The sequence below is a fragment of the Anopheles stephensi genome, unplaced genomic scaffold, assembly GCF_013141755.1.
Source record: "Anopheles stephensi strain Indian unplaced genomic scaffold, UCI_ANSTEP_V1.0 ucontig123, whole genome shotgun sequence".
Taxonomy (NCBI): Eukaryota; Metazoa; Arthropoda; class Insecta; order Diptera; family Culicidae; genus Anopheles; species Anopheles stephensi.
In genome coordinates this window covers 1-8,166 of record NW_023405040.1, presented here as the reverse complement: position 1 = coordinate 8,166, position 8,166 = coordinate 1, and the positions used below count along the sequence as shown (strand labels likewise).

The 8,166-nt window shown below is 48.7% G+C and overlaps 1 pseudogene; it reads left to right on the top strand.

Annotated features, from left to right (window-relative positions):
• The first annotated feature begins 6,703 nt into the window (after positions 1-6,703).
• Positions 6,704-8,160, top strand: LOC118515260 (annotated as a pseudogene).
• The last annotated feature ends 6 nt before the right edge of the window (positions 8,161-8,166 follow it).

Here is an 8,166-nt window from a genome sequence, read left to right as displayed (position 1 = left end):
AACCCGTCGCCGTCGTGTATGTGCATTTCTATGTCTTCCATGCACCTTTGGCTCGCCCGATGCATTACAACGCTAAGCAGCAGCACGGAAATGGTCCACTCAGGACAAGAAAAAGAAAGACAAAATCCCTAGCTGAGCACTCGCGGCGTTTGCACATGCTTTACACGGCGTAAGGATGAAGAACGGCAGATATGAATCATTTTCTTCGCCGACCATGGGGGTACCGCGTGAGTTGAAACTTGTGTCTTTGCCTAAGCCACTTGTGTAAGCTTCCATGGTTCGCCGTGTTCTTTACTTGCATTGGGGAGGACGACCCCAAACCATCATGGTTCATCTTCACCCGACTTGATCCAGACACACACACATAGATTCTGGCTGCACTCAAGTGACCCTTCTCGTGTGTACTCACACTAGAAGCTCCGAAGCTTTAACCGTCCACATTCACCCTCCCGTTGTTTTGTTTTCTTTCGGAGCTGGCAGCGAACTTTCCGCGGTGTAAAACCGGGAAGAACGGGGAACCCTCGCGGACCGTGAAACGCGACCTTTCTCTCGGAGTTCTTTATGGCAGCGCGCGACCCGACATCATTCTAGGCGTTTCATTACCACAATCACGCACATACACTCACATGTGCAACAGAGAAACCAGTCAGACAATCGAACCGAACGGACAAAAGCGGAGGGAACGTACAACACACACCAAAAACCCCGGTGTGGCCGACGAGCCACAGGTTGCCCAACCGGTTTGAGGTTTTCAGCAGCAGCCGTTTGTCCGGGCGGACAAAACCCGTCGCCGGGGATGCGTCGTCTGGGCGCGTTCGGCAACATGATGCTCCGAGAAGGAAGGATGGATGATGGGTTGTGTACATTCTTTAATTCTTTTTTTTTCTTCTCTCTGTTGTTTGGTGCTTCCTTTTCAGCCTGGGAAACCTTTTTATTGTGCTGCAGTTTTGTACTGGTACGGTATCTTTTACTGCTCACCGACTCTTCTGGTGATTGTTCCAGCAGCTTCAACATGTTAATTGTGGCCTGTGGTGAACCGGGAATTGGATGCTAACACTATTATTGAAAGGATATATTTAGTCATCTAAGTGAGTTGAATTAGATAACTGTTTAGACATAGATTTAGAACAGGAACAAGGAATACACTTAGACAACCATCATATGGACATCACAATCTATCCTTAATCAAATTAAATCCTATTAAGAGCTTGAGGATACTCTCAACGAGTTCTAACCATCCGGTAAATGCTCTTCAAGAATCTCTTCTCATCCATCATATACCAACCAAGCCAACGAACGTTCGAAACCCTCATAATCCACTAATGTTTAGGATAAGCCTGAGAACCAAACCCTGCCTCTGCCAGGCTGCCCCTTGTGCAGCCACACCAGAGTGCTCATTCACACCTTGTCATTCGGGAGAAATGGTCTTGCCTCGACCAAGAGAAAAAGAAACATCGAAGAAAACCTTGCCGGTGGTCAGTTCTTGGTTAGTTACGGGTTAAAGCATCACCTCTGCTATGCCGGTTGGGAACGGCCAAGACGCATTTACCAAAGAGAAACGCATTTCGAGTTCGCAGCATGTGTACATGTGACCAGCTCCTACAGTTCCTCCAAACGAAACACTCCGTGAACCGCAACGAACGCCGTTTAACGCCTTTTCGTCCTGCCGTCTCGTAAACGTGCAACCACTAGAGCTAATGTGTTAACCATTACCGGTGATGAGGCTCACTTCTTTTGCGTTATCAGTCTCCCATATTCAACTGCGCCATTTTCTTCCCATAGAAAAAAGCAGGAGTACAGCCACGAAAAAAAACCTTGGATTGGTTTTCAGGATCATTTCCCGGTACAATTTTCGTGTGACAACGTTTCCTTCAGGGAATGTGTTTATTCCCGTTTCACCCAACTCCCCAGTCCACGTCGGCCGCTTTAGAATTCGGCATAGCTGGACTGCGTAAAAGCTGAAGGAAAAAACAACAAAAGCCACACCACCCGCTCAAACGTGGGTCTCTCAACCGCGGTTGATATGGAACATGAATTGCAAGAAAACGCCAACACCACGTTCCGCCCCATCCAGAGACTTGTTCTTGCTCTACCCAAAAGTTCACCACAACCGCACACTCCACACGCTCTTGGACAGTGGCCCCTGTTCAAGGATGGTTTGGGATTGGAGAAGACCCACCAAGACCAAAAAAACACATACACAAGGAACAAGGGTTTGAGCTGGTGAACGTGGCCGTACTGAACTTGATTGAACTCATTCAAGGCTAGCCACCGGCGACCGGACCGGATCCGTAGTCGGAAGAGGACGCGCCGGGCGGCTCGTTGGCAAATGCGGTTGTAGCGGTGCTGCAATTCCTTTTTGCGAACTATGGGAGGCACGGAATTCGTCTTCGTCCTCCAGCAGAAGACGGCAGGCTAGGCCGGCATCCAGTACTCGTTTGATGGGGACGTTAATGTTCAACATTTTTCGCATCGCACCCGCCCGCTATTTTTAGCAGCATCGATGCACAGCAGCAGTAGCAGCAACAGTATCCCTCCGTAAATAACACGTTAGCAGCAGCTGTGCAAGGCAATAATGGAGTGGAGATTTTTGTTGATGCTTTTTTCATTCGCTTTGACGGCGGTTCCTGTCTTTATTCCCATCGGCAATTTACACTTGGAATTGGCTGGCCGAGTGCGAGCGTGTAAGTGAGGATGATGAATGAATGAAACGTAAATTAGCCCAGGGTCTGATCCATGGAGCGCTGCCCGATAATCGATCTGGGGTATCTGTTTCATGCTGCAGCAATCTGATTTCCAGAAACCAATGCGCTTCATGATAAATTTGCTAATCGATTATCATTATCAGATATTCAAATTTCAGAACTATTTCAGACACTCCAATATATACTCTCAAGGTCCAGAGCCGCGACTTGGTATCATCATCGATAAACATCTTGGGAACATTAACCCCCGGGAACGTTCGTTGCTCGAAATTGGGATTTTGTTTTACAAATCACTCATGAATTCGATCACATTCCTCAGTGGTCCTCGGGGGGAGGGGGTAGAAGAAGTATGGTCTTTGAGGCATTTTTAATACGCCCGAGCGAGTTCACCTCCTCCTCCCATTCAGCTCTTTCCCATCCCTCGGAGCCCAATAACATCAACAACACCGACCATCGTGCTACAATCACAAAACAAGGATTCCACCATTTACACACCAAAAGCCAAAGACCTTGCTCAACGCTGAGGCAGCAGTTGGAGAGCATCAAGAAAAAAACACACAAATCGCTTGCGTCCAAAACCCAAGACGCAAAACAAACCCCTGAAAGGAGAAAAGAAGTGTTAAAAAAAATGCGCGTTAACATCCCAGTACCAGCCAGTACGCATTCCCCCGTCGAACGTTGACCGAAAAGTGTCTGATCGTTGAACCGAAATCTTCAGCCCCAGTTGTAACGCCCGACACGTTCTCCTCCCTCGTCAAATCCAATGCGCGGCGGGGTTGAGGGCGAATTTGCGATCCGAGCGACTAAGTGACCATGCCGCCGCGTGATGTGAAGACGCGAGGCGCACGTCGTTTCGACCGGTTTTACTCCGATGTGGTCCCGGTGCTGTTAAGGATGATGGAAATGTTATGCTCGTGTCGCTGTTCTTCTGGTTCTGGGCGCCGATTCGCCCATGAAGTTTGAAGCTACTCGTCTAGCTATTTGGAAAGCCCTCCAGGGGCGTTATATTCGGTAGCTGTCGATGATTAACGCGCGCACACACAGTACCACCTCCCTCCCGATCGATCGTTTAAATTTAGCAAATCGCCAATCGAATGACTAGCCGGATGGGATGTTTCGACGACCAGGATTGTTATTATCTATCGATTCAGAAGGGGCACCTATGAACCTATCTATCTATCGGCAGTGAGAAATTTACTAAGACGATCGTTACGAATCCGACATATGCAAATGAGTGTAGGAACAGTTCCCGTGAGCGAGACTGTGCGGGCATGATTTGGGACACGTTGGGCGAGAAATTATCATTCCTTAATAAATTGCATTTCATTACTTCGCACATCGTTAGGATAATGTTCTTTTTGGTAAGAGAGCGCGTTCTTCGGTGGTTGGACGAGCTGCTGAAGTCCGCTATCCGCGATATCTGTTCATGTTCTAGAGCTGGAGACTGGCAATCCAACATCCAGGCCTTACTGGTAGCTATATCACCATCATCTGTTCTGTCTGTGTAGACAGCGTGAAATGAGATTAAAGATTGGGTTGTTCGATGCCGTTCTCATGACATAACCAGACCACCAAAATCTGGTGGTGAGATCCTCGTACTTCATTGTCCTTCCCCACATACATGACCAAATATAATTCTGTGCATCTTCCTCTTAAACAAAGCTCAGTGGAATTCATCAGTTTTGGATAGAGTCCATGTCTCAGAGGCGTACTTTCAATGTTCTTGGCAATCTCTGCATCGACCGTCCCGACAAGTGCAGCACCCTTGCGCTGTTGCTTATCATAAAACTCTTCATTTTCTCCTAACATATGCTTATTTATACACTTCAAATAACTAGGCCACAGGAAGCTTTTCCTCCAGCCAGCCAGCTAGTATACTCCAAAGCTACCGCACATCGTAACCTATATTCTATTAATGGATCACCCACACAAACACAATATTGCATCTTTTTATTGGCATCCATCAGGCGTGACAATCAATAAGTTATCCCAAGGCAAGGTTGTTACTTATGCTTATGCACACATCACCACCGTGAATGATGATGACCGTGTTTATTTTACATGCATCCACCATGCGCCATCCTCCCATCAGCAGCCACACGGTGCTCTTTATATGTTTTGTTTATGTTCACACATTTCTCGTTCCAAACGAGGATCGCTTCCATCATCCGGACCGGAACATCCTATCCGTTGGCCGATTTAGCGTTTGAAAGTTTTGTCAAAGGCACACCACCTCCGCACTTCCATCATGCGAACAGCAGCTCATTATCCGGAACTGTACTGGCTAGACGGTGCGCTATCTGGTGCAGATTCCGCGATGGCGCTAACAATTGCTGATAAATTGTGCCGATTTGCTGTTCCTATACATCAGACATTAAATGAGTTTGGGGTAGGTTACATCGCTAGGTACTTGAAAAGATAAAGCACCGAGTACTTCAACAGCCTAGCAACCCCCCATACACACGGACGGGCGTCATGTGCACAAGAAAGGGAAATTCAAAAACGCATCCATGCAAACAAATATATTAATTTAATGATATACTCCTCAAGGTATAGGGCTGCCTGTTCATGTGTGTGTGTGTGTCTGTTCCACACCCACCACTTCACCCCAAGAAGTGCATTTTCCAGTACAGTGCGTGCCGTTGCGTTTCGTTTTCCTTCCAAATGGAAACTGCCGCGCTTTCTTACCTTGAACGCAGGCACACACATGCACGCGAGACGCGAACTGCATATGCTACTGCTTACGGATGGATGTATGTTGCACATATTTCACGGTCGTATTAGCCCATAATCATTCATGTTTGTTCTCTCTCCGTGTTTCTGTTTTCCACCGCCGCCCGTGGCTGTCCAACCCGACGGCCGTCATACTTTGTACGGCAGTGCCGGTTGCCGGACAAAAAAGTGAGTGCAATTCTATTTATTGCTAATGACGAATTGCCCTTGCCTCTTCTGGGTGGTGCGGTTGCACCCAATTCTTGACCCACCCCACAATACAAACAAACGCAACAGAAATAACCGAATTATCCTTGTGTTGGTCACGTTCCACACAACGTCAACTTGTGTGGAAGAAGGCGAAACTGAACGGAAAAGAAAACGAAATTCACCTGTCACGACTCTTCCACGACATTGAAGAATATAGTGAAGGGACTGAGCTAGATTAAGAATACTCCTTTGCTATACTTCATTTTGATATCTGTTCCAATAAATTCCTATGCAACTGCATTTTTCAATACGGCCCTTTTATTGCACTGCAGCTGACACTGCATTTTTGCGCACCTCGGAACACCGTAACCGTAACTCACAAACTGACCGGCGAAGGTGAAGAAGAGAAAGTAAAGTAAAAGAAACAGAAAAGCTAACTAACCGACAATGTAAAACAGTTACACGAATATGCTTACACCAGGCCCAGACGTGATACGAAAACTGCTTATGCCCATTAGAGAAAAGGGCCAATTGGGGCTTGCCGCTGATAGCTGATAGTGTGGAATAGAATCATATGCGCTCTCCATCTTGCCCTGCGCAAAATTCGCCACCCGCCACCCGCCAAGGTCCGTTTCGAGTGAATGCAGCACAAAAAAAAAACTGTGCCAACCACCATCAAAAGCCGGCATAGCTGCACCGACGAAATGTGGCAGTGAACAGGATAACGACGACACAGGAAAGAAACAGTTTAAAGCTGCAATCAGTTCGGTGTGGCACGGCCCCGGCAGGAGGCGGAATTGGGCAAAAAAGGAAAATCCACCGGTCTGTCTCACCGCTGTTTCCTCGCCTCGTTCCCCTGCGGTAAGGCAGCCGACACAGAGCTTCGGTTGAAGAATGAAAAATGGGTGAAAAATTAAGGAGGCCAACCAACGATTCGGAATCTCTATACTAATTTCCGACTTTTCCATCTCGCTGCGGCCTTCCCTTGGCTTTTCGCAAAAAACCACGATTTTCCCGCTTTTCCATATCGTCTCGTCGCGTAACGGGCGCGAGGACCGGAGACGAAAACGAAAACGCACACGCGAGACTCGTTGCGGCCGAAGAAAGGAAAAGAGAGCAGATACAATGCGCTGCTTTGCGTGGGTGGCAGAGCAGGGCAGGGCACTTTCCTCGGAAAAAAGGGGGGAAACGGCAGCCGCCTGGAGCTGGCTGCCTAATTCGCAGATTAAACAGAGCATTCAGTTTTGTTTAAAAGCGGACGCATATCAATTGTTCAAGTCAGTATCAGCAGTTGCACCGATCGATAAACATAGCAGCTCTTCTCAAACAGCTCAGCAGCTAGTGGTGGAAAGTGATCGTTCGAAGATCAAGAATCTCGGTTGCGTTTAGTGCTCTAGAGCCAGCAGTGCGTCACGAAGTTCGAGTGTGTGTGGAAATAGAACGAGTAGAGCCGCGAGCCCGAAAGGAGAATGTACAGCAGTAGCGCAATGTTGAAGTATCTGACGCTTGCCTCAGTCATCGCGACGGCCCTCTGCGCCAGTGCCGGTGTTCGCGGTGCGGCCAAACATGAGCCGAGCGGAGGCGAGCTGAGCGTGCTGCAGAAGGTGTACGATGATTGCCAGGATAAGCAGGATTTCACCGGCTGTCTCAAGGGCAAGGCCTTGACCGCCATCTCCCGTGCTATTGATATGGTGAGAGGATATGGGAATCTGCCCCAAAAAAAAAAAAAAAAATCATGTGATTGTGACAGATACTGTGAGGACTCTGATATCCAGAAGAAGAACAGTTGCTAGAATACGCTTGTGAAAATGTTTGAGAGTTTCTATCGAAGTTCCAGCAAGTGTGATCCGGCAAATGAAATCATCCTACCGCGGATGAAGTCACGGCTGGAGTATCGTGTTCGATTTCGATTACAAAACACACCACCATCTTGTCTTTTCCCGCAACAGGAATCCATCCCACTGCTCGATGGAATCGCGCTGGTGAAGCAGGATAAGGCCGAAAACGTGACCGTGCCGCTGCTGAGCGACGCCCGCTCCATGAGCGGCCTGAGCACCGTCGACCGTTCCCTGCTGGACAAGGTGGAGCAGTTCCTGCGCACCCACGTCGTGCGTTTCGACATGCGCCAACAGGAGGGAGCCCGTGGCAACAAGCAGAACAAGCACCACCGTTACCTGATCGCTGCCTTCCTGACCGCCATGGGCATCGCTGGCCCGATCGGTCTGAAGGCGCTCGCTGCCATCGCCGGTAAGGCACTCGTCATCTCGAAGGTGGCCCTCACCATCGCCGGTATCTTGGCGCTGAAGAAAATCTTCGCCCATGATCACCACGAGGAGACGAGCTTCCAGGTGCACGCATCCGGACACGATAACCGGTAAGTTCCCCGGAATGCCCGGACGGGAATTCAACTCATCTGATGGGATTTTTTTACTTCCCTTTACTCCATCCAGACGAACTGCCTACGTGATGCGCCCCTCGAAGGTAGCCGCCCGGCCAGCGTTGATCCCTACCGGTACTACTACGAACAGCAGCAGCAGCA